We start from the raw sequence: 27,006 nt of genomic DNA on the forward strand, positions 1-27,006 counted from the left end.
TTTTGGAAAACAAGTCCACCACTACAAGGATTGTATTATAACCCGAACAAGGGGGTAACTCAATAATAAAGTCCATAGAAATGGTATGTCATGGTGCTGGTGGAACAGGTAACAACTGAAGAAGTCCTGCTGGTCTCTGCTTTGAGCTTTTGTTTTGAGCGCAAATACCACAAGTTTGGATGAAATCTATGATATCCTTGCACCATGTTGGCCACCAAAAATGTCTTTTTTTTATCTTGGCCGTTGTCTTAGCGATTCCAGGCTGTCCTTCTAGTGTTGCTCCATGGTAATCTGCCATGACCTTCCATTGTAGCTCCCGGTTTGGTAGGTAAAGATGACTCTGGAAATAAGGTAAGCCTTCTTGAATGCAACACTTTGGTCCTTTTGACTTCCAGGCCTCTAACTCTGAAGAGGTCATGTTAAGTAGCATCTGTGACGTTAGGTCTTCTTTTGAAGATCCAGTGACTCCCAGCACCTTCTCTTCTGGAATTATGCTTACTGGATTTGAAGTACTTTGGACCTCTTCTATCTCTCCAATATGTGACAAGGCATCCGCTTTACCATTACGTTCTCTTGGGCAGTACGTTATAACAAAATTGTATTCCACAAAAAACAATGCCCAACGGAGTTGTAGGGATGATTTGCATCGCGTAAATATTGCAGGTTCGGTCTGTGAGAACTGTGACAGTATGCCGGGCCACAATAAATGGTGTCTCCATTCCTTGAAAGCTTGTTTTATTGCTAGTAATTCCTTATCTGTGATACAGTAATTTAATTCTACTGTTGAAAACTTCTTTGACCAGAAGGCCACTGGATGCATTTGTCCAGTTTCTGTATCTTTTTGAGATAATACAGCTCCCATTGCAGCACTGGACGTGTCAGGTTCTACTGCAAATTGTAGCTCAGGTTTTGAGTGTCTCAAAATGGGAGCGGTGGTAAGATGTTTTCTCAAGGTCTGGAAAGCCTCTTCAGCTTCCTTGGTCCAGGAGAATGCCTTGTGCTTTCACAATAACAAAGTTATTGAATGGACTAGTTGGGAAAATCCTGCAACAAAGCGTCTATGAAAATTGGTGAATCTTAAAAAACTTTGGACTCCATTCACTGACGTAGTGGAAGGCCAATTCAAAACTGCTTCAACTTTTCGATTATCCATTTGAATTCCCATTGGTGACAGGATGAATCCCAAAAATTCCACTGAGGTAGCATGAAATTAGCATTTCTCCAGCTTGCCAAATAACTTGTGTTGCCATAGTTTCATAAGTACTGCCCTTACATGAGTTATGTGCTCTTGGGCTGAGCTTGAATAAATGAGAATGTCATCGAGCTACACTACGGCACAGACATCTAGCAATTAAAGTAAAACATAATTCATAAAGTTCTGAAAAGCTGCTGGAGAGTTGCATAAGCCGAAAGGCATAACTTGATATTCGTATAAGCCGTATTTTGTGCTGAACGCAGTTTTTCATTCATCCCCTTCTTTGATTCTCACTAAGTGGTAAGCTCCTCGAAGGTCCAGTTTGGTAAAAACTTTGGCATCTTAACTTGGTCCATTAACACTGGAATGAGTGGAAGTGGGTACCTTTTCTTAACTGTGATCAGGTTTAAGGCACAATAGTCTATGCAAGTACGAAGGTCTCTTTCCTTCTTGCGCACAAAGAACAGAGGAGACGCCAAAAGGGACTTAGAAGGCTGAATAAAACCATTGGCTAGGTAGTTATCCAAATATGTCTTCAAATTAATATTTTCTTGTTCGGTTAAAGCATGCAGTCTACTACATGGGGTGTTGGAACCAGGGATTAAATCAATTTGACAATCATATGGCCGGTGTGGAGGCAACACATTGGCCTGTTCTACTTCAAAAACTTCTTGAAAATCTTGATACTCTGGTGGAAGGGTTCCTATTAATCCTAATGTCGGTTCTTCTGTTGAAATCACTTGAACTTCTCTTCCAAAGGTTCTGCCTTGAACATAGCAGGAGTGTTTTGCATTCCTCAGTAAATACTAAGCTTCTGGCACGCCAATCAATCTGTGGATTATGTTTCTCTACCCATGGGATACGTAAGATTACTTTAAAGTGTTGAGCACGGATTGGGTCAAATAAGATCTTTTCTTGATGTCCCTCCTGGCAAAGCAAGGTGCAAACTTCAGTACACTTCACCACTGGTCCGATTATCAGTTGAGTACTGTCCACTGCAGTGACATTTTCCACCGCAGCCTTTGGGTGTGTACCAATATCCATCTTGCCTGCTAGTTCGTAATCAATGTAGTTTTCAATCACACCACTGTGCACATATGCTTCCAGTGCATAAATCTTGGAAGGTTGAAGGTCACTACTTAAGATAGCGGGAACAACGAAATGTGAGATCTGAATTTGATTCTTCTGGCTCAACAAGTCGACCTCTACACTTGTTGGGCATTGGAGTTTTCCGTCAGTTCATTTTTTATTACATTCCTGTCTGCCTTGTCTACGGCTCCCACTGGTTTCCACAGCGGTTTCACTGGACAATTACCAAGGTGATGACCGGCTGAACCACCATAGAGGCATACATTCTGCTGTCTTCTCTTGTCTCCTTCTTCTTTAGAAATTGGACCCCGAACACCTCCTAATTGCATTGGCTCAGAGTGACTTTCAGTCACTTGACGAGTTCCACTGTCTCTTGAATGAACATAGAGTGATCTAGTCTCTGATTTGGCCCGATCAGTGCTCCGGTGCTGCAACCAGTGATCCAGTTGTATAGTTAGATCAATGAATTTGGCACATCCTGTAGGTGGGCGCCAACATGTCCTTGAGTTCCCCTTGTAATCCTCGATAAAAGAGTGTTCTCTTCTCCTCAGGCCAATTAGTTCTGTTACTAGTCAATTAAAGGAAGCTATGTAAGCTAACAATTCTTGGTTACCTTGGCGTAAAGAGAGAAACTCATTATCTAAGGACTGTACCTGAGCATGATGGGTAAAGAGTTTCTCTAACTCCTGCTGAATAACCAGGGAAGTTTCTTAATAATGGGTCATCTCGATGGAATGGACCAGTCATCAGCATGTCCACCCAAATATGATCACACAAACGCCACCTTAGTCTGATCTGAAGGGAAGACACTGGGTCTACACAGGAAGTGTAAATTACATTGGTTCATGAAGATTGAAAAATGCTTTGGATCCCCCTTATACCTTTCTGGGGCTGCTAGTGGAATGTTCCCTGGTAAAACAACCTGTAGAGGAGGACTAGGAGTGGAAACATGACCCTGCGCAGCACCACCTGGAAGTGGTGCTTCTCCTGCTTGTGACTGTAATAATTGGGGACCCAATTCATCAGTGTGTTCTCTGTTAACCACCAACTCTCTCCTGAGGGAATTGGTTTCTGACCTAGCTGCATGGACTTCTGCCCTTAACTCTCCCAGAGAAATGTTCTATTTCTGTGTTTTCCATTACACTCAGGTGTAACGCTTACCTGGATTCCTCAGGAGCGTAATACCTTTCCAGCCTGTGGACCTGATACCTTGGAGCCTTTAGGAATCTTTTTCTGTTTGAACAAACAAATAACAACAATAGAAATGCTATAAGATCTATTAACTGAGATAATTCTACATGAGATGTGTATTCCCTTAAATCCCTCCCTTCTAACTTTAGGGCTGAATTCCCTTCTCATCTGTGTTTTATTTTTGTGGAGCTCTACATCCTTCTTTTCTACAGGGGCGCTTTGAGATGGAGAAACAATGGTAACTTGGGTTTCTGATGAACTCTATAGCTTCTTGCCTTGAAAAGTCTATTCTTTTAATAATGAGTCTTTGGGTAAGTAAGCAGGCAAAGATGCTGTAATCTTTAAGGGCTTGAATTGATTCCTATGTTGGAGAGATCTCTCTTTCTAATTACTTTAGTTCTTTTACTCTTTTTCGCAGGTTCTAGGAATTCGAGAAAATAATTATGTCTGCGGATGGCTGCAGAGTTACTCAGGATGAGAAAACATTTTAAAACATAAGTTCACTAATACAGAGTAACTGCAGCCTTCAAGGTGAAGCGTGGTAACAACTGTGAGGTGAAAACCTGAAGAACTTTCAAGTACGTAAACGCTTATAAAACGTCTTCTCTGTTAAACTGTTAAGTTCGTTTTTTATTTAAATACCTCTTGTGTTGTCTGGTCGGTTTTTGTAAAGCTGAGGAAAAAACCTTTGGAAGATGCGGTGGCTGAGGAAGAAACTTCTGACTGAAGATGCTGCGCCTGTGAGTGAAACTTACGACTGAAGCTGCAGCGACTGCGAGCAAATAAATGTTCTTACTGAAGATAACAGCGTTGGAGATAACTTTCTGTTAGGCAAGTCTCTTATGTGAACTATGGTACTCTGTAGGTTTTCGTAAAACTAATGTCTCTATTATCTTTTTTCAACGGTTCTGTGAGGAGAAATGCTGGTAGCGTTAAACGCTGTTAGCAGAGCAGACGTGGAGCGTGCGTTCCAGCTGAGGCGGGGCATAAGTAGCTCCTCTGCAAATATGAATAGAACCGTGCTGCTACTTGTAAATGGGTTTTGCGGCGGCCAAGTTAAGTTATGAAATTACTGTTGAACAACACAAGAGTCTATGGAAGTATCCGCTGTTGATGGTGTAAATGCCATAGGTGCAAGGCTAACACCCATCTTTGACCTGCTGATTGATATAATGTCCCCTGCCTGGCCTGAATGAGGACTATGATCACTGACTTGGTTCATGACATCTAGAGAAACCAAAGCAGCATTTGGTGTAGTGTTTGCCTTTGTTTTTATATCTGCATCGACAATACTTGATACATTTATGTCTTTGAAACTGCAAAATGTGTGCATGTAGCTCACTATGTGCGCTTTCTGAAGGGATTTCGCAAGTGACATATTTGTGAATGAACTGCAAAACAGTGGCATCACTGCCCTGACCAAATTTAGGAGCATCTTTAATCCACAAAAGCATGTGGATGTGTGGTGCTCCTCTGGATTGATAGTGCAGCATGTCAACAAATCGGTGATGGAAGTACCTTGATCAAACCTGTGTTGCTTCGCGTCCTTCTTGCTTCCAAGACAAGCATGTTGCCCCTAAGTTATCCTCCCGAGTGAGCGTCCATTTAACACAGAGATCCCCCACTTTGTCTTGTATTTATTTACTTCATATTATTTAGTTAACAGAAAACTACCAAATTCAGAGAGGAAGGTCCGATGCCTTTTCACCTTTCACCAGATATTAACTATGCATGTCTGTCACCTTGATAATAAGTAAGAATATTACAGTGACTTTAACAAAGCATCAACTAATCGATGTTTGGCTTTCCACTCAAAGGTGCAAACATTAGTTTGGTTCCACTATCTGGTCATTTTTATTTTAGCGAGCACTATTTGGAACACTACTTCCCTTTCTCTTCTTTTTTTCAAGAGAGATCAGAAATTGGAAAATAATTGATATAAGGATTACAATTCACATCAAGACTTAATAAGTCCCATATATGAGATCTAAGAGTCTGTAAATGCACTTGCAAGGGACCAAATATATTGACTGAGTAACCTATGTCCAAACAACATGACTAGTATATTTCGGGGGTGGTTTTGAATTTAACCATCACATTCTGTTCTTACCCACTGGTTCTATTGAGAAACTGTTGCTGTAGTTGTTTCTGACCTGTTTTTTTCTTTTCCCTTTATGTATAATGAGTGGTGAAAAGAATGATAATTATTTGAAAACAAGACAGTAATAATGAGTCTGTCTGGTCTTGTAATGGTAAACTATCGTGGATCTGGGTGAAAGCCTGAGTCCCAAAAGCCAATTTTTTAATTTGCTTTTTCCCCATTTGTACGCATATATATATGCGTGGGGAGAACCTTGCAACCCCCCTACCCACATTACCCCTACACATTTTGTATTAACTTTACCCTCCATATATATATATATATATATATATATATATATATATATATATATATATATATATATATATATATATATATATATATATATACAGACAAATGGGGCTGTGCTTTTGGGCTTCAGTCTTTTTGCATTCAGTCTTTTTGAGTGTTTCCAACTGTCACCACTCTGGCACGTCCATAAATGGAATTAAGCACAAGAAATAGAATATTTTTACATATATTAGAAATTGAAAACCGCACATTTGCATTTTACAAAATTATGTGATCCAATATACAAATACAAGTTTGATGTCAACAGAATTGAAGAAAACTGTCTTGAAGAAGATGCATAATGCGGTCGAAAGATTTTTTTTTTTTATGGTCTAATAGTAGAAATTGCAAACTGCATGTATGTATTTTAAAAGATGATGTAATCCAGTATACAAATACACCATGATCTCAGTATAATTGAAGACAACTGTCCTGAAGAAGATACATAATGCAGTAGAAGTCATTGTTTTTTTTTGGAAGGTGTTAACACAGAAATTGTAAACTGTACGTATGTATTTTAAGAGATGATGTGATCAATGCACAAAGTTTGATGTCAGTATAATTGAAGAAAACTGTCATCTAGAAGACCACAGTGTGGTCAGTCGGATATATGGTTCTGACCACCATCCACATATCGAAACACAGAGATGACATTTGGATATACTGGCCACATGTTGACAATAGAGGTCATTTAATCCTTATACTGTAAATACGGTATACTTTTCAAGTATCATATGAAAGTATGATTTGATAGGGGATTTTGAGCATTGTTGTTATGCCACTCGTTTGCACGTTCGCTTGTTCATACTTTATTTTGGCAGACATGACATACAAGTAGAAAATACAATATTTATGCCATTCATATCTGTCTATTTTGCTGTGTAAATAAACTATTTTTTTCATACGTATACATATATATGTGCATTGAGTAATATTAAGACATGGGATACAGCACAATGTTAAATATAATTTGTTTGAACAACAAAATATAAAAGTGTATGTGAGCAAGAGAAGGTTTAGATTGTTTTACTCTGATGGGAAGATCGCCATTTTTGGAGCTGCAGTGCACAAAGGCATCCGAGGCACTAATATGAATTGTACATTTGTAAATTATTTCAAAATTGTAAATTATTAGATTAACTGATGAAGTTCACATACGATTTATGCTTGAAAAGGAGCATCTAATGTCTATAGTGACTAAGACATGACCTTGTGGCATGTGGGTATCCGTATGTTGTTTCTGAAAATGTCTCGGTCCTCCTTCTATGAACTAAACTAAACATTTATGGATGAACTGTTTCAAATGTAGCATCATCAAAGGCATTACTCAGGGCGACCTTCATTGTCATTGTGCTACATTAATAGAGTGGGACCGGACATATGCAAATCAGTTCTGTTGCTGTCACCAAACAGAGTTGTCTGGGCCGTAGCTATTAGACTACATATTTGTTCAAGTGTAATTTAAATGTACCATTAGACACCATGTTCCAAAAGTATGTTGAGGGAATCTACCTCAATACATGCACTTCAGAGACTTGATTCATAAGCAATGTCTTCCTACTCTAGCTTAAACTTCAAAACTGGCCAAAATAAGGAGTATTAAGCAGGGCTTGCCATTACATTTAAAGAGACAGTACTGATTGAGTCTGGCAAGCTGTGTACACCAAGTTGATGTTATAAGATTTGCGGCCAACAAAGCACTCCCTTGGCAACTGCTATTACTGGTTTAGAAGAGAACAAATATTAGGTAGCTTTGAAAACATATGCAAGGTTGTCAGCATGAGTAGTTGCCAAGGACTGTGTGGCTGCTACACAGATACACTGTAAGTGGAGGATTGGGAAGAAGTTGCTCACATGCGCCAACCATATTCCCACAGTGTTCAAAGGTGAGTCATCCAGTTTTATATAGGAAAAAATAAAGTCCAATTTGTACTTTAGAAAGAAAGAATTTCCATTTCAATATTGATGATGTTCTTGAAATTCTCTTTTATTCTCGTGATATGATAGAAAGAAAATAAACAAAAATGATTTTCTGCCTGGTGTTAACTTCACACCTTATAGTTTTCGAATCAATTAGCATACATAGATCCTTACTGTATTACTACTCAATCTATGTCCTTAACTCTCTCTCGACACGTGTTTCCCCATTGAAACTGTCAATGGTTCATCAGGAGAAAAGATAATTTCTGGTAAAGAAAATAAACCATAAGTATGTTTGTTAAACTCAAGAAGATTTGCGTAGGTTTAGCACATCAATTTGATAAACAAAGTCATTCTAGACCAGTACCAATAGACATTGGGTTTGACTCACCTAATAATTATGCAGTTTTGAGGGTCACAGTTGTATTCATCCAAATGATTTCTAATACATCAGGTAAATTGTAGATGGCTGAAATGTCCAGATATTACTTAGCAAGTGTTAGCAGGATTGCCTCCTGGTTATTTTGTAGAGTCAATTGATCAGAAAGGCTAAGGGGAAGAGAAAAGTACAGGGATAATGACTTGTTGAAAGGCTTGGAGCAAAGAGGTTATTTAACATTTTTGGTTCCTGCACCATCTTTGCACTAAAAGGTTTAGTGACTTACCTTTATTTAATCCTATTGGTTGCATAGTCTTGTCTCGCCATGATAAGCCTGTTCAAATGGTTCCCTGGTCGAGTGTGTAGTGCAGACAGAGTTTCGCACACTATTTATATTACTCGCGTACCGCAATGATGTAATCATGCCGCGTCTGTTACGCTCACCTGGTATCCACAGGGACGCCAGCCAGCCAGGTTACTCGCTGGTATGCTTCCCAGCTTTGCCCTGATGTGGTCTGCGGGGAAGGTTCTGCCTGAAAATACAGGAGGACTGTGTTCAAGACTGACCGACTGGGGTAAGTATCCTCCCTCCACCCCCGTATGATTTCAGTCCCTCTGGCGCTCTCTCCTCACCTTGTGGTAGAATTAGGCATACCTTCCGTCCTGCCTTCTTTGCAGGGGCGCGTTGTCTATCATGGGCGAGTGCGGTCCAGTTACTTTACTGACGCCGGCCCGTTTGATATTGTTCAGGTAGGTCTTATTGCTGTTCTTTAGTTTTGTTGCTATCCTGCATGCCGTTCTTTGTTTAAAATGTCTCTTTTTTCTCTCTTAGGTATGCAGAGCTTCAGCGCAGTGAACTGGCTTGGTTGAGCCCCGCTGGTAAATGTTGCTATGATGCGGTAATTAAGCGCTATGCGCAGCGCTGCGAAGTCTTGCCTTTGCTAACCTGTGTTTTCCTTCCTTGTAGGTCGCAGTGTTCTTCAGCGCGAGTGGAATGTCCGGAGTGGTGCCAGCCGAGAGGCGACCAGCCAGGTAAGCCTTTTGAGCTTTCCGTAATTTGTAAATGTCTCTACTGCTTTCTTTAATGTTGCCTCTATGTTACTCTTTCAGGTCATTCTGTCCGGGAGGCGTGCAGATTCAAGGAAGCTGTTCTCAGTAGCTGCAAGTGTTTCAAGATGAAGACTGCAGGTGAGATGCTGCTGCTAATGATGTTCCTTTTGTCTCCTTGCAGGTTCTTCTTCTCCGAGGTTCGAGGGAATAGCTGGACACGGTGAGCGTCACGTTGCAAGCTGCAAAGTAACATGAAGCGTGTTGTCTTGCTCGGGTGTGGTTTAAATAGCCCAAAAGAAATAGTTCAGGAACAGTAGTCCATAGGCTACCACACCCAAAACACTAGACCGCATAGCTTGGTTCTTAGGAACCAAGCTATGTGAATGCCTCCATGTTGGCTGACAATATTAAAGTAGTTCCCAAGCACATTGTTTATTCATGGTGTATGAGCCTGGCGCCATAGGTGCCAGGACTGGCCCCATGAGGGCTTTTGAAGAGGATGCCAGGCTCTAGAGGCCTGAGTCCTGACTCCACCTGGCCAATGGGTTTGCCAGAGGGGGTTTTGGGCGAGGGTCGTGACAGCACTCCCCCCTAAGGCCCCTCCCATGGTGTTCCTTCTATCTGGCCCAGGTTTGGTTGGGAAGTTCTGATGGAATTTCCTGATTAGACGTGGTGCGTGGATATTCTCACTGGGCTCCCAGGATCTATCTTGTGGTCCAAATCCTTTCCAATCGACGAGGTAATATAGCTTGGTCCTAGAGTATTTAGAGTCCAAGATATCTTTGACTTTGAATTCTGGTTCTCCGTCAACAAGTATGGGCTTAGGTGGTGTCCCAATCCGTGTGCCGGGTTGCATTGGTTATAGGAGGGACACACGGAATACCGGGTGAATGTGTAGATTAGGTGGTAAATCCAGTTTCACGGCTGCTGGGTTGATAATTGCCTTAATGGTATAGGGTCCTAAGAATCTGGGATGAAAGGTCCGGGTTCCTTTGATGGGTACAAATTTAGCAGCTAACCAAACTTTGTCTCCTACTTGATAATCAGGGGCCTTTTTCCGGTGTTGGTCGGCAAATCTCTTTTGTTTTTCTTTGGCATGAATAAGGTGTTCCTTTGCCCTTTTGAAAGCCTGAGTAATGGTTGTGTGTAGAGTCTTTACCGCTGGCATTTCCGAGCTGGCTGGAAGGTCTAGTTCAGAGGTGCGTGGATGTCTCCCATAAAGGGTGTATAAGGGCGTTTGTCCGGTGCTTGAATGCAAAGAATTGTTATATGCATATTCGGCTATCCATAGTAGGTCTTTCCAATTCCTTTGTTCGTGGTGCAGCATGCACCGTAAATATTGCTCGAGTGGCTGATTGGTTCTCTCGGTTGGGCCGTCCGTTTGGGGATGGGGACTGGTAGATAGCCGAACGTCGATCTGCGCCATTGCACAACATTTTTTCCAGAAGTTTGAAACAAACTGGCTGCCTCGATCAGAGACCAGAACCGAAGGGAAGCCAGGTAGCTTACCCACGCCCTCCAGGAACACTTTTGCTAAAGTGGCTGCGTCTGGAAGGCCTTTGAGAGGAATAAAATGGGCCATCTTCGAGAATAAGTCCACAACTACAAGTATGGTGTTGAACCCTTGGCTTGGAGGTAGATCAGTAATGAAGTCAAGGGAAAGAGCGTGCCATGGAACTGGAGGAATGTCCAATGGTTGTAAGAGACCAGATGGTTTTTTTCTGTGATTTTTTTGTGTGCAGACACTGCAGGAATGAATACACTGAATGATGTCCTTACGCCAGGTAGGCCACCAAAAGTTCTCTTTCACCTTAGCTAGGGTTTTGGCGATCCCAGGATGCCCTTCGATCAGTGAATCATGATAGTTTGAAATAATATGCTGCTGTAATTCCTTCTTGGGTACATATAGGCGATCCCTAAAAAAGGGTACATGGTCCTTGATGTTATATTGTTCTCCTTGAGTTTGCCATGCAAGGTAGGCATCAAGATTCATTGTCCATTGGATTTCTTTTCGTAGTTCTGCTTGTGTTAAGGCTGTCGTGATACCCAAGAGTTTGTCTTCAGGTATAATAGGTACTGGGTCTGGCGTTGTATATACTATTTCATCTATGCCCATGCGAGATAAGGCATCCGCCTTTCCATTTCTGACTCCTGGTCGAAATGTGATTACATAATCATATTCGGTGAAGAAAAGGGCCCACAGTAATTGGCGCGAGGACTGGGCCTTGGCTGTTTTGAGATATTGCAGGTTTCGGTGGTCTGTGATGACTGTAATGGTGTGTCTGGTCACCAGAAGGTAGTGCCTCCAGGCTTTAAAGGCGGGTTTTATAACCTGGAGTTCCTTGTCCGTGATGGCATAATTAATCTCTGGAGGTGAGAACATTTTCGACCAGAAGGCCACAGGATGTAGCTTGCCGGTTTTTGGGTCTCTCTGTGAAAGGACAGCCCCCATTGCGAGACTGGACGCATCAGTTTCAACGACATAAGGGAGGTCTGGATGAGGGTGTCACAGGATTGGAGCGGAAGTAAACCTTTGTTTAAGTTCCTGAAAGGCTTCTTCTGCTTCTTCGGTCCAAGCAAACTTTTTATTGTTTTTTCGTAATAGTACTGTGATTGGGTGCACAACCTGAGAGAAGTCTGGGATGAACCGGCGGTAGAAGTTCGAAAAGCTCAGCATGCTTTGTACCCCTTTCAGAGACGCCAGTGAAGGCCATTTCAGAAAGGCATTTACCTTGTGCACATCCATTCTGATGCCTCCTGAAGTAAGGATAAAACCAGGAAATTCTACTTCGGTGACGTGAAAAAAGCATTTTTCAAGCTTTGCAAACAAGCGATATTGACGGAGCTTGGTGAGGACTGAACAAACGTGCCTGACATGATCTTGTTCCGAGGCTGAGTATACTAAGATGTCGTCTATGTACACTAAGGCACACACATCAATAAACTCCCTTAAGACGTCATTCATGAAATACTGGAATGCCGCAAGAGCATTGCATAACCCGAAGGGCATGACTTGATATTCAAACAAGTCGTACTTAGTAAAGAAGGCGGTTTTCCATTCATCTCCTTTTCTGACTCGGACCAGGTGGTACGCTCCTCGAAAGTCCAATTTGGTATAAATCTGGGCATCTTTAACTTGGTCTAGCATCTCAGGGATAAGTGGCAAGAGGTAGCAGTTCTTCATGGTGATCTGATTCAATGAGCGGTAGTCAATACAGGTTCTCAGGTCTCCTACCTTTTTTGGTATGAAGAACAAAGGACTGGCTGCGGGGGACTTCGAAGGGCGGATAAATCCGTGTGCAAGGCACTGGTCTAAATAGGATTTCAAATGAAGGCTTTCTGGTTCTGTGAGAGCGTAGATCCTGCCGCAAGGGATTTGTGCATCAGGAACAAGGTCGATCTGACAGTCATAGGGCCTGTGCGGCAGCAATGTATTGTCTTGATCCTTTCGGAAAACATCCTGGAAATCATGGTATTCACTTGGCAAGGTATTAGTTGCTCCCAGGGTGGATACTGTCGCTCCGGGAGTCATAGGGATAGAGATGTCGGGTTTCTCCTCTTGGTAATAGCAGGCAGAGGAGCAGTCACCGGGGAAGGTTAATTTTCGTGCCCGCCAGTCTATCAAAGGGTTGTGAGCAACCAACCATGGCATCCCTAGTATTAGCCTGAACTGAGGTGCCTTGATGAGATTGAATGAAATAGACTCCTGATGTCCGTCCTGGCACAGCAAGGTTACCCTGGCTGTGCACTGGGTTACTGGTCCGGAAGCGATTTCTGTCCCATCCACGGTGGTTACCTTGTCTATAGTTGTCTTAGAACACAAAGGAAGCCCCATCTCTGCTGCCAGTTCTTGATCAATATAATTTCCAACTGCTCCACTATCGATGTATGCTTCAACGGCATGCATTCTTGACGACTGTTGGTGGTTAATTAAGATCACTGGTATTGCTAAGTGCGAGGTCAGCAACTCTTTCTTCTCACTCGACACACTGACCTCTACGTTTGTCGAGCTTGGTAGTTTTCCGATTCCTTAGCTTCATCCTTCTCTGTGGCCCGACTGTTCTTCTTGGGCGTGTTACTGGACAGTCCTTCAGGAAATGTCCTGGTTTCCCACAATACAAACAAAGCTGTTGTTGTCTTCTTTTGTCCCGCTCGTGTTTTGTTAATGGAGGCCGTATCCCTCCAATCTGCATGGGTTCTACAGCATTTTCAGGTATACAGGGTGTGTTTTCCCTTGGTCGAACATACACGGTCCGAGGGTCCATCTTAGACCGGCCTGCCTTTCGGTCCTGCAACCGGTGGTCTAACTGTACGACCAGATTTATGAATTCTGCACAGTCTCTGGGTGGATCAACCACCTGGGCTAAGACGTCCTTTAATTCGCCTCGTAAGCCTCAATGGAATAACGTGGTTCTTTTGTTTTCTGGCCACCTAGCTTCGGCAACCAGTTTGTTGAAGGTAGCAATGTACGTTAACAAGTCCTGATTCCCCTGTCGGAGGGACAAGAGTTCATTGTCTACTGCTTGTTCCTGGGTATGGCGAGCAAAAAGTTTTTCCATTTCTCTCTGGAACCCCCCAAAGTCATGTAATAGAGGATCGTCATGGGTTACCAACGGCACCGACCAATCTGCTGCACTACCACTCAGGTATGATAGAACAAAAGCTACCCGAGCTTGGTCGTTTGGAAATGCTCCAGGCCTACAAAGAAAATGAAGGCAGCACTGATTGATGAATGCTGCATACTTCTGTGGGTCGCCTGAGAACCTTTCTGGTGGTGCCAGGGGCACTGTTCCAGGTAACGTGATCTGTACCAGAGTGGGTGGTATGGCAGGGTTTTACATCGTTGGATTGCTTCCAGGTTGAGGCGTCTGTCCTGCCTGTGATTGGAAGTATTGCCTGCTAATCTTTTCAGTGCGTTCTTTGGTCACTATTAGGTCTCTCCGGAGGGCATTAGTCTCTTGTCGGGCAGAATGAACCTCAGCACGAAGCTCTCCTAGTAATTAGGCCAATTGGTCCATTTTTGATGTCTCCATGGCGCCCAGGTGGATTTGTTATGGGAGGCTTCGCGTTCTGTTACGCTCACCTGGTATCCACAGGGACGCCACGCAGCCGGGTTACTCGCTGGTATGCTTCTCAGCTTTGCCCTGATGTGGTCTGCGAGGAAGGTTCTGCCTGAAAATACAGGAGGACTGTGTTCAAAACTGACCGACTGGGGTAAGTATCCTCCCTCCACCCCCGTATGATTTCAGCCTCTCTGGTGCCCTCTCCTCACCTTGTGGTAGAATTAGGCATGCTCTCCGTCCTGCCTTCTTTGCAGGGGTGCATTGTCTTTCATGGGCGAGTGCAGTCCAGTTACTTCACTGACGCCGGCCCGTTTGATATTGTTCAGGTAGGTCTTATTGCTATTCTTTAGTTTTGTTGCTATCCTGCATGCCTTTCTTTGTTTAAAAAGTCTCTTTTTTCTCTCTTAGGTATGCAGAGCTTCAGCGCAGTGAACTGGCTTGGTTGAGCCCCGCTGGTAAATGTTGCTATGTTGCGGTAATTAAGCGCTATGCGCAGCGCTGCAAAGTCTTGCCTTTGCTAACCTGTGTTTTCCTTCCTTGTAGGTCACGGTGTTCTTCAGTGCGAGTGGAACGTCCAGAGTGGTGCCAGCCGAGAGGCGACCAGCTAGGTAAGCCTTTTGAGCAGTTCGTAATTTGTAAATGTCTCTACTGCTTTCTTTAATGTTGCCTCTATCTTCCTCTTTCAGGTCATTCTGTCCGGGAGGCGTGCAGATTCGAGGAAGCTGTTCTCAGTAGCTGTGAGTGTTTAAAGATGAAGACTGCAGGTGAGATGCTGCTGCTAATGATGTTCCTTTTGTCTCCTTGCAGGTTCTGCTTCTCCGAGTTTCGAGGGAATAGCTGGACACGGTGAGCGTCACGTTGCAAGCTGCAAAGTAACGCAAAGCGGGTTGTCTTGCTCGGGTGTGGTTTAAATAGCCCCAATAAAATAGTCCAGGAAAAGTAGTCCCTAGGCTACCACCCCCAAAACACTAGACCATATAGCTTGGTTCTTACGAACCAAGCTATGTGGATGCCTCCATGCTGGCTGACAATAATAAAGTAGTTCCCAAGCACATTGTTTGTTCATGGTGTATGAGCCTGGCGCCAGAGGCGCCAGGACTGGCCCCATGAGGGCTTTTGAAGAGGATGCCAGGCTCAAGAGGCCCGAGTCCTGACTCCACCTGGCCAATGGGTTTGCCAGAGGGGGTTTTGGGCGAGGGTTGTGACAGCGTCCACGTGTCTAGCGCGACACAATGACGTCATTGCGCAGGTAATCGGCCATTTTGAATCAGGTAGAGCGGTATGTATGGATCCGGCCAGTTTTAATAAGTTGGCCTTTGATAGTTTATCATTTTTATTATTTCTTCAATTTAGACTGGCTTTCTAGTGCAATGGTTTAGGTTTAAGTAACGTGAATGAGAAAAAGTGGGAAAGACTTAATGTTAAATAAGTTTCCCTATCCTCTAAATTTGACATATAGAGTATGTAAAAGTGAGTACCTTATTTTTAATGGGTCAATATTGGGTAAAGTCAGAGTCTATAATGGGTATTTATGGAGATGTCTAAATCATAATGTCCCGTAGGAGATTTCAATTTCAATTTCTGGTAAATGAAAAAAGGAGGTTAATATAGCTAAATATATCCTCACGTGTAGCGTATCCTTTTAAAAAAAGAGGCTAAAGTAGAAAAATGAAATTTGTACATGCAGGTCAAATCTTAGCACCATAAATTACCTTGGGCGACTTATTGCGTACACACAAATAGATATTCTATAAATCATTGATTAACTGCCAACAGAAGATATTTATAAAAAAAGAAAAGAAGAAAATGTGAAAATAAGGAAAATGTCTATAGCCAGTTATACATTTCAGTGTCACAGTTTAGACCTGTTACGCATGTGTCCATGATACAAATCCATTTATATTCCTGTTTGCGTAACAGTTCCTCCTTGTTGCCTCCTTAAGGGGCTAATGTTATTTTCTCCAAGCCATACATTTTTTGGTTAGCAATGTCAAAAGTTGGGTGGTTCATGATAATATGAGCCGAGATGGGGGATCTGAGATCTTTGTTTCGGATAGCTTGTATGTGTTCCAATATTCTCACCTTTAATTTCCTAATGGTGCTCCCAATGTAAAGTTTCCCACAGCTACATTCAATTCCATATATCACATACATTGAATTACAGTTGATCATCTGGTTGATGTATTTCGTTTTTCCATTTGGAAGGAGGATATCCTTTTTACCTTGTTGTAAGAATGGGCATAGCTTGCAGTGTCCACATTTGTGTGTACCTTTGTTAGTAGTCTGAAAGAATATTTTTCTCTTGCTTGTTGTTGGGCTGAGAAAGCTTGGACTGATCAGGTTTTTGATAGCTGGTGCACTCTGGAAACAAATACTCGGACTGTTATCCAAATGTTTCTGGAGACTTGAATCCGTGAGAAGTATAGTCCAGTGTTTAGTTAGTGTCTGTTTGATTTATTTGTCTTCTGTGCTGTATGTAGTGATGAACTGAGTTTTAGGTCTTGTTGTACCAGATTTTGGTTTGTCTCTCAACAGAGAGTCTCTTGAAATGTGTTCTGCTTTGCTGATAGCAGTTTTAATAGTACTTGATCCATAGCCTCTCTTCTTAAATTTTTGGTAAGTTTGTTGAAGGTTATCTTGAAAGGTGAGAGGTGATTCTAAGGATCTCCCCATAATGAATATTGTGAATAGTGTGTTTGGGATGATGGAAGAGGAGACTATTACCAGCGGAAGGAAGCAAAACACAGAGAAATTCAAATTGAAATCTCCTACGGGACATTATGTTTATGTTTATTGAATTTATATAGCGCTTTGAGCCAAAGCGCTTTACAGAGTAATAACAAGATACAAAATTGAAAGAAGCATATTTACAAACGTGAAACAAACCAGAAGTACAGTATATGGAACAATTTGCTCAAGGGGAGGGGAAGGAGGAGGGAGGGGAGGAGGAAGGTTAAGGGCTATGAGAGTCAGGTTCGAGGTCAGCAGGGTGGGAGACAGGGGGAGGAGGGGTAGGAGGCGGGAAGGAGGGGGGAAGTACCCCAGGTGGCCTCCTATGCCTCTTGGTAGCAGTGTCCAGTGAGGTCAGTGGGAGGAGGGGGAAGGAGGGAGGTGAGGGCATGGGAGGCAGCGGTTTGAGGGGGATGGGGTGGGCGAGGACAGTCAGGGAGGGAGTGGAGAAGAAGGATTTTCAAGGAGGAGCAGAAGGATGAGTAGGTGGGGGAGGAGCGGATTGAGAGAGGTAGGGAGTTCCAGTGGAGGGGGCCAATAGTTGGAAGGAGCAGAAGCATGAGGCGGCACAAGGGGCAGGGGGTACAGTGAGAAGGTAGAGATCGGTGGATCAGAGAGAGCGTGAGGGATGGTAAAATGAGAGGAGGGAAGAGAGATAGGGGGCAAGGTCATGGAGAGATTTGTAGACAAGACAGAGGAATTGAAATTTCAATTGTGAGAGGAAGGGAAGCCAGCCGAGTTGAGAGAGCGAGGTAGAAATAGAGTCACGAGGACCGAGAAGACATAGAGTACGGATGGAGGCGTGGTAGATGGATTTTAGGCGAGTCAGATGAGAGACAGGGAGTCCAAAAAGAAGAGAGGAGCAATAGAAAATGTGGGAGAAAATAAGGGAGGAAATTAGGAGTTTAGAGGCGTGGAAGGTGACGGAGGAGCGGATCTTGAGGATGTTGAACAGGTGTTGCCGACAGGTGCGAGAGGTTAGGGAGATATGGTTTGAAAAGGAAAGAGAGGAGTCGAGTTGGAGGCCAAGATTGCGGGCATGGGATGAGATGGGGAGATTGGAAGGGGGAAAGTGGATGAAAGGGGGGGTGGGGAGAGAGTGTTAGGAGGGAAGAAAGGCACTTCAGCCTTGTCAGTATTGAGGGAAAGAAAATGGGAAGACACCCAGTTTTTTATGGCCGTGAGGCAGGAAGAAAGAGTGTGGTGGAGGTCAGAAGTGAAGGAAGAGAAGGAGAGAAAGAGTTGGGTGTCGTCGGCGTAGAAGTGGTGAGAGATGCCGAAAGAAGAGATGACTGGGGCAAGAAGGGAGGTATAGAGAGAGAAAAGAAAGGGTCCACGTACAGAACCCTGAGGGACTCCATAGCTCAGGGGGAGGCTGTCAGAGGTACGGCCACCCCAATAGACCAGGAAGGATCAAATGGAGAGGTAAGAGGAGAGCCAGGAGAGGACAGTGCCTTTGAAGCCAAAGGAGGACAGAGTGCTAAGAAGTAAGGGATGGTCTACAGTGTCAAAGGCTACAGAGAGGTCAAGGAGGATGAGAATTGAGGATTGTTTAATTGAGTACATAAGTGAGGGCAGTCTCAGTGGAGTGGTTAGGGCGGAAACCAGACTGAGAGGGGGGAGGAAGGAGTGGGAGGAGACGAAAGTTGAGAGTTGAGAGTATGCTAGGCGCTCGAGGAGCTTTGAGATGAATGGGAGAAGGGAGATTGGTCTGAAGTTGGATGCGAGAAGAGGGTTAGCAGGGGGCTTCTTCAGGATAGGGATGATAGTAGCGTGTTTGAAATCTGAGGGAAAGGTGGCACAGGAGAGACAGATGTTAAAGAAGGTGGTTAGGTAGGAGATGAGGAGAGGGTAGATTTTGGGGATGAGGGAGGTGGGGAAGGAATCAGAGGGGGCAGCAGTGGGGTGAGTTGTGGACAGGAGACGGGAGACGCAGGCTGGGGTGATGTGATAGAAAGTGGAGATATTAGCAGAGGTGGAAGCGGAGGGGGGAAGGAGGGGAAAAGGAAGGAGAGGAGAGGATGTTTTGGCAAAGAGAGAGAATTTTGGAAGAGAAGAAGTTGGCAAAGTCAGAGGGAGAGAGGGGAGAGTTCATGGAAGGGTCGGAAGTAGGAGGGGAAAGAAGACGAGAGAGGGTCTGGAAGATACGCGGAGGTGAGAAGCTTGTGAGTGGAGGTAAGAATAGAAGGAGCGCTTTGCAGATGTGAGGCAAGAGTCATAGAGAGAGTGATATGAAAAGTAAGAAGATTGGTTAGCCTGGGAAGGGGATTTGAGCCTGCGTCGTTCGAGGCGACGGAGCATGCGACGCATTGACATAAGGTAAGAGGAGAGCCAAGGTTGGGAAGGTTTGTGAGAGGGTGAGAAGGAAGTAAGAGGATAGAGTTGGTCAAGACTGGAGGATATAGAGGAGGACAGCGAGGAAAGGGCGTCGTCAGCGGAGAGAGATGAGAAATGAGGGACAGGGGGAAGGGAGGAGGAGCAGGAGTCGAGGAAGAGAGAAGGGTTGAAATTGCAAAGATTGCGATGTGAGAAGGAGGGAGAGGAGGGAGTGGGGGAGGACAGTGAGGAGGAAGGAGGGGTGAGGGAGAAGGAGAGTAGGGCGTGATCGGAGAGATAGTTGGGGAGAGACGATATGGGGGAGGAATAGTGAGATGAGAGAAAGATGAGATCGAGAGTGGAGCCAGAGGAATTCCCATTATAGACTCTGATTTTACCCAATATTGACCCATTAAAAATAAGATACTCACTTGTTCATACTCTATATGTCGAATTGACAGGATAGGGAAACTTATTTAACATTAAGGGGGTAATTCATAGATTTCAGCACAGAGGCAGCGCACGTGAGCAGCGCAGAGAGGGAGCGTGCGCCAGAGTGCGCCAGCTATGTGTGCTAAACAGCATTCTGGTACACCGCCTATTCATGGATTTTCCAAGCCATTTTGAGCGCTGGCACAGCAAACATCCCGCAGCACCAGTTAAGCCCCCAAGAATGCCCCTTGCGCAAGGAAAAGCCATTGAAATCCCCAATGCGGCGCAAAGGGCCGCGTTAACCCTGGACTAGTTTACAGGGCCGCTACACTGTAATCATGTGAAAATGCTACGCGTACCCTGCTCACAGCAGCCAAAACGTGTGAAAATGTACTCGTGCACCCCTTGGAATATGCGTACCCCGTTCACGCCAGGTAAATTGCATACAAAAAGTTCCCCCTGTGGTGTGGGCTGCCTGTGGGGCATGCCCAGGGTGGATGGGTTGCCTGCGGGACATGGGGAGGGTGAGTGGCTGCCTTTGGGGCATGGCCAGGGTGGATGGGTTGCCTGCGGGACATGGGGAGGGTGAGTGGCTGCCTTTGGGGCATGGCCAGGGTGGATGGGGTGCCTGCGCATATTCTGGGGTAGGTGGGGAGTTTCACACATGATAGGCGTGGCACGAGCAGGATACGTGTATTCCAGGGGTACGCAGGGAGTTTGACACGCGATAGGCCTGGCGTGAGCGGGCTATGTGTATTTCGGGGGTGCGCGGGGAGTTTCACATACAATAGGCCTGGCGTGAGCGGGCTACGTGTATTTCGGGGGTGCGCGGGGAGTTTCACACGCGATAGGCCTGGCGCGAGCCTGCTACGTGTATTTCAGGGGTGCGTAGGGAGTTTCACACGCGATAAGCCTGGCGCGAGTGGGCTACATGTATTCCAGGGGTACACCGGGAGTTTGACACGCGATAGGCCTGGCGATAGCGTGCTACGTGTATTTCGGGGGTGCGCATGGAGTTTCACAGGCGATAGGCCTGGCGCGAGCAGGCTATGTGTATTTCGGGGTGCGTGGGGAGTTTCACACCAGATAGGTCTGGCGTGAGCGGGCTACGTGTATTCCAGGGGTATGCGGGGAGTTTGACAAGCGATAGGCCTTATGTGTGTGGGCTACATGTATTCCAGGGGTACACAGAGAGTTTGACACGCGATAGGCCTGGCGCGAGCAGGCTATGTGTATTTTGGGATTGCGCTGGAAGTTTCACACACGATAGACCTGGCGCGAGTGGGCTACATGTATTCTGGGGGTATGCAGGGAGTTTGAAATGCGATAGGCCTGGCGTGAGTGGGCTATGTGTATTTCGGGGGTGCGCAGGGAGTTTCACACGCGATTTGGCATTGTGGGCCCTCCCGGGTGTGCCCTTTCCCCCTCTCCATGCCCTGCAGGCAGCCCACACCACAAGGAAGTACCCTACACCCCTGACCATGCCCTGCAGGCAGCCCACATGGCACCATGCACTTGTGAGCCCCGACTCATGTCCATCACCCACCCACCCACCATTGAGGGACACCTGCCAGCAGGCCCCGACTCATGTCGACCACCCACCAATGAGGGGCACCTGCCAACAGGCCCTGACTCATGTCCCCCACCCACCCACCAATGAGGGGCACCTGCCAGCAGGGCTCGACTCATGTCCCCAATCCTGACACCCACCCACCCACTATTGAGGGGCACTTGCCAGCAGGCCCGATATGTGGCCTGCCAAAATCCATGTTCTAACAAAACAGACCCATGGGCCTAATGCCAACACAAACCCTCCTTACCACCCAGTACAAGCACACAACCATCCACTGCACCCACTCCCAAATTACCCATGCCATGAGAGCCTCAAAAGAACCACCATGGCCATGGAGAAATGTACAACAGAGCCACACAGTGGCAACACATGACTGAGGCAAAGCTCATTGAGACATGCACAAATACCAATGACAGTACACAACACCAATAATGAATATATATGATTTGTATTAAAATACGTAATGAAAAAACATAAAGAAATATCAAACTTGTTAAGTAATGATGAAATGTAAAAAAGAAATTCCAATGTAAAACAAAAATCCACAAGAGCAAAAAAGTGAAGTGGTCCATACCCAATGTCCAAAAAAAGTACATGAAAAAATTAAAATAAAACTTTGATCCATGGGATATAACTATAACAAAAGTATGTACAAGTCTGGAACTATATACACTGCAAGTCCGAAGGGTCCATGATGCCCAAACAAAAGGAAACCTAACAAACATCCTATAAAAATAACTATGTACATAGAGTGGAGCAAAGTCCATGAACTCCAAAATAAAGAAAAAACAAAGGAAACCTAACCCTAAAGAATTATGGGCAAAGGCGGCGGGCAAGTCCAACGGCTCACTCAGCCCGCCTCAAAGCCATGCTCATGGAGTTCTCCGCCCTGACCATAGTGAGCCGTGCCTCTTCCGCCCGCTGCCGTTCCGCATCTATTTGCCGGCCGAACCGCTGCCACACGGAAGACACACCCAATCCAGGGTCCTCCTGCCTTCCGGCCGATGCCTGCCCCTGTGATGTTGATGGCCCTGAGCCATCATTGCTCCCAACCTGAGCCTGCTGCTGCCTTGCATGTGCCCTGCCTGTCGATGCCTGCATGCCCTTCTCCTGCTGGGGTCCAATTGTTGGGGTGGCCACCCCTGCTGGACCTCCGACTCCTGACTGTGGCAGGGATGTGTCCTCCACCAGCCTGGCCGCTGGGTCAGGGGCAGCTCCACAGGGTGGCCAGGTGATACGTGGGCAGGAAGATGGCACAGAGGACAACTGGCGCATAGGGGGTTCAGTTGAGGAGGGGGTCCATAGAAGTTCCAACACACGGGGGAACCCAGCACTGCTGACCCGTCCTAGTAGGTCGACTCGGTCAATGAGGCATTCAAAATGACATGCCTTGTCCACACGAGAACCCTGCACGTCATCCTTAATGCCACGTTGACGCAACGCCACCCCAGCCAGGACAGGCTCAACCTGGTCCCAGATAGCCACGTCTGCAGGGAGAGGAAGGCCAGTTGTTGTTCACGCATCCGCTCCCTAAAAACGGGTCTGGACGAAGGCATCCCTGCTGATGCGGGATGATGCAGTCACAGAATCGGGACAAGATTACACACAGGCACCTCCATGGCGGACTGTGCTGCCTCCTGTCCCTGCCCCTGTACTTGTCCACTAGCACCAGTGGAATGTCCCACTTCAGGCCCCGTGTGTGGGCCTTCCATGGCCTCCTTCTCAACCAAACCCCCTACCAAACTGGATGACTCCATGCCATCTTCCTCCACAGGCCCCTGTGGGGGCTCAGCTGCCCCTTCTGCTGCCGAGGAGTCCCCCTCTGACCTCCATCTCTCACACCTACCCTCGGCGGCTGCGGACGTGGCTCCAAACTCCTCACTCCCCAAAGAGATGAGAACCCGGGAGGGGAGCTGGGCCTTGCGTCTCCGGCTGGCAGTGCGATCCCTGCTGCTGTGCTCCACAGCACCATCTCCGCCCTCTTCATCAGTTGACACTGCAGACAGGGAGAGACAGAACACAGGCATTAGGGCACTGTACAATGTTCTGATACACACATGACAGTTGCACATGGGTGGCAGTGTCAAACTTCACAGATGGCATCACACTCCCCAACACACATATCATTTGAACCCACACACATGCGCAAATTAACAGGAATGTTGCATCAGGCAGCAAGATCCATACACATACAACAGCATGAACATCCAAAGGTTAGCCTGACATCACATGCAACATGGGGAGTGCCAAACACATGCACACATGCCACCAGACATACATGGATCTGTACATCTCCACCACCTGTCACAGTGAAATCATCGGCAACTATGTCACATCTGCCAGTCAGCCTCCTACATGTCTGTGTCACATGCATCCATGGCGTATCACATTCGCACACATGTCAAGCACACATGCACATGTATGCCATGCACGTACATGAAGGTGGAACGAGCATCCATGTGACATACCCCAACCATGACATAGTACATACACAGATTTGGGCATCATGCATTTCAACACATACACCCTTGATGTGCCTCACACATGACTGGACTCACATGTGGCAGGCTCATGTCCCTGTACATACACATCCATACATGGGCCTTTCAAGACATATGTCCATGCTGCACACTCCTGGCACACCTCAACATGCACTGCGTCCAATCAGTATGCATGGACACTTACCGCTCGACTGCAGATGGGTCTGCTTCTGAAGAACCTGGAGGTGGAGCGCTGGGCGTATATCTTCCAGGACCCTCATCTGGTTGTTGGTAAGGCAGACCCGGCACCCCTCTGCATGCGCTGCATCCAAGAGGCGCTGGGCCTTGCTGAGGGTCCTGGATCTGAAGTCCTCCCAGCGCTTCCGGACGTGTTGTATGTCGCGGGCTGCCACCCCCTCCACCTTGATGGCAGCCACAATGTCTTTCCAGATCCTCTTCCGTCCTTCATTGTCGGCGCGTGGTCTTCTGAAGATGGCATCATAATGCACCAGGACTTGCTCCACCAGGATACCAACTTCTGCGGCACTGAAGCTGATAGCCCTCTGCCTCTCTGGCTGGGGGTTGCCAGTGGTCTATGATGGTTTTTCCCCCGACATGGCAACCCCCGAGGCAGGTGTGGATGGGCAACTGGGTCCTGGTGCTGGGCTGTGGAGCGAATTGAACTTCAGTTGGGAGTCTACTGTTCTAGCAGGGGTGGTCACAGCAACTGGACCCCTGCGGATGGCTGACGTGCAGGCACCAAATAGCAGGGCACATGGCCAGCAGGCAGGCAGGCAGCAACAGATGGCAGGTGGGAGCAGGCTCGGGGCTCTGGCGGGCAGGAAAATGGCCTTCTGGGCAGGAGCGTGGTGTTCCGTGTGTTGTCGCGTGGCCAGCTTGATACGAGTGATTTGGCACGTGAAAAAACTGCACATCAGCATGTAATTTGAGGAAAGGCCCTTAGCGCGTAAGCGCATCTGTGACGTAACACGCACTGGCGTTTCCCTCCACATGGGTGCATAGTGATTGTACGCATGCAAAAACTGCATGTCCGTGTGTCACTGCATGTAATTGGAGGAAAGGCCCTTAGCGCGTAAGCGCATCTGTGACGTAACACGCACGGGCGTTTCCCTCCACGCGGGTGCATAGTGATTGTACATGTGCAAAAACTGCACGTCCGGGTGTCACTGCGTGTAATTGGAGGAAAGGTCCTTAGCGTGTAAGCGCGTAAGTGATGTGGCATGTGTGGGCATGGTTCAAAGGTACGCATAGGATGCCATTTTCTTGTACGTGCTTTTTGTGGAGAGCGAGGGGGTGATTTTTGTACTTCTTGTCGGTTCACACGCGATTACTTCACAGCGGTTCCAGTTCGCACTCCTTGTATACTCACACAGCGTTCAATTCTTCTTTTGGCGGGGGTGTTGCCAACACGCACACCCGTGTCTTTTTCATGTTCTTTTTTCAGGCAGACGGTGAGTTGCGCACGTATTTTTCAATTGTAGTTGCCCCCGTGTGTTGTGTACCCATTCAGACGTCATTGTAGCCTGCATGTACCACGCATACTCTTATTTTTGTGTTTCTGGGTACCACAGCATAGTGCAGGTCCTTTATTCCACGCTCGTGGGCTACCAGGGGTTGCATGCAAATTAAATTTTGTTTTCGGGGTGCCTTAGCGTTGCGTGACCTGTCCTCCTCCCGCCGGGGTCACAGACAGCCTTGCTAGAGCACTAGGGTACGTATTCCATCTAGTACTCTGCCCCCTTCACCACAATTGCCCAGGACAATTGTTTACTGCACCTCCCATTCGTACAAGAACATCAGTGCCATGGTTGGGAGGCTACCAAGTGGTAAGGGAGGAAAAGGTGGCCGACCTCCAAGATGTGTCCACGGTAGGGGACGTGGCCAGGATGTGCAGGGTGGCCCAAGAGGCCAGTGTGTGGAGGACCAATCAGGGACACCTATGCCCTCCCCCAATGGGATGGGGAGATGCAGCTGACACCATCCCAGCTCAGGCCCTGTTAACCTGGCCCATATTGTTCACTGAACTGGCACGGGATGACTCACACCAAGTCAAAGCCACGTGTGGCAGTGAAAGTTGCTGTCACCGGGCCACGTGGATCTGGGGCAGCAAAGTCATCTGCTGCCCCAAGTAGCCAGGGTGAGGAGGCTTCAGGGGCAGCTGCATCTCAATCCAACCCAGCTCCGAGTCATCCAGCCGGGACATTGTTGGTCCAAGACCATTACACCAACATTGGTCCTGCCAACATCACCCAGCAGCCAATGCCTGCAGTGAGACCTTTGGTCATCGTGCCTTTGGCTCCTTCCAGTGCTCAGTCCACCTGCGCTTCAGCCCCTACCGACCAGAGCAGCGTCAGCCACTCAGGTTCCGCACCACCTCTCAAGAGGAAGAAGGGTGCTCTTGCGGTACAGGCTGGGACCCCAGACATGGCTCCCCCCTCCGGCACGTCAAGAAAGTGGAGTTTCAATGATGTGGAACTGGATGCACTTGTGGGCTATGTGTCGGGCCATGGCTGCAAAATGCTGGTGACTGCAGGGTGCAAGACTACGACTGCTCAACGTAGAGCCTACTGGCAGTGCATCGCGGGCCACATTAGTTCCCTTGCATTCGTGAGGCGCACAGCTGATGATTGCTCTAAGCAGTGGAATGACCTCAAACGCAGAGCAAAAAACAAGCTGGCTTCCAATCATGCCTCTACTCTGGTGACTGGCAGTGAGTCTCCATCAGAGGAGGAAGTACTCACAGAACATGAGTCAATCGCTGGAGGCTTCATCACAGAGGATCAGATCCAAGGCGTGGGAGACCTACCAGATCTTGAGGCAAGGTCTGGTGAGTGGCCATGCATGTGTTTGCAAACCATGAGTATGTTGCTTGGGTGATGTTTTCTGATTGAGTGCCAGGTGAGGCTGTGTAGTCATGACTGCTTTGGGTCACCCATGTGGTGCCTCCAAACTATCCCCCAGCCTTCCAGTATCTCTTCTGACCACAGTTAACCTGATTACTGCACTTTCCCTTCAACTGCCATCATGCCACAACAATGTTAATACTGTTTTCCTGTTCATTCTGCCTGATTGACGGAATAATTTGCATGATTAACACCCATTTACGTGATGTTCTGCCCCAGATTCACCATACTTC

This window comes from Ambystoma mexicanum, chromosome 6p (genome assembly GCF_040938575.1).
Source record: "Ambystoma mexicanum isolate Mex_15411 chromosome 6p, UKY_AmexF1_1, whole genome shotgun sequence".
NCBI classification, from domain to species: domain Eukaryota; kingdom Metazoa; phylum Chordata; class Amphibia; order Caudata; family Ambystomatidae; genus Ambystoma; species Ambystoma mexicanum.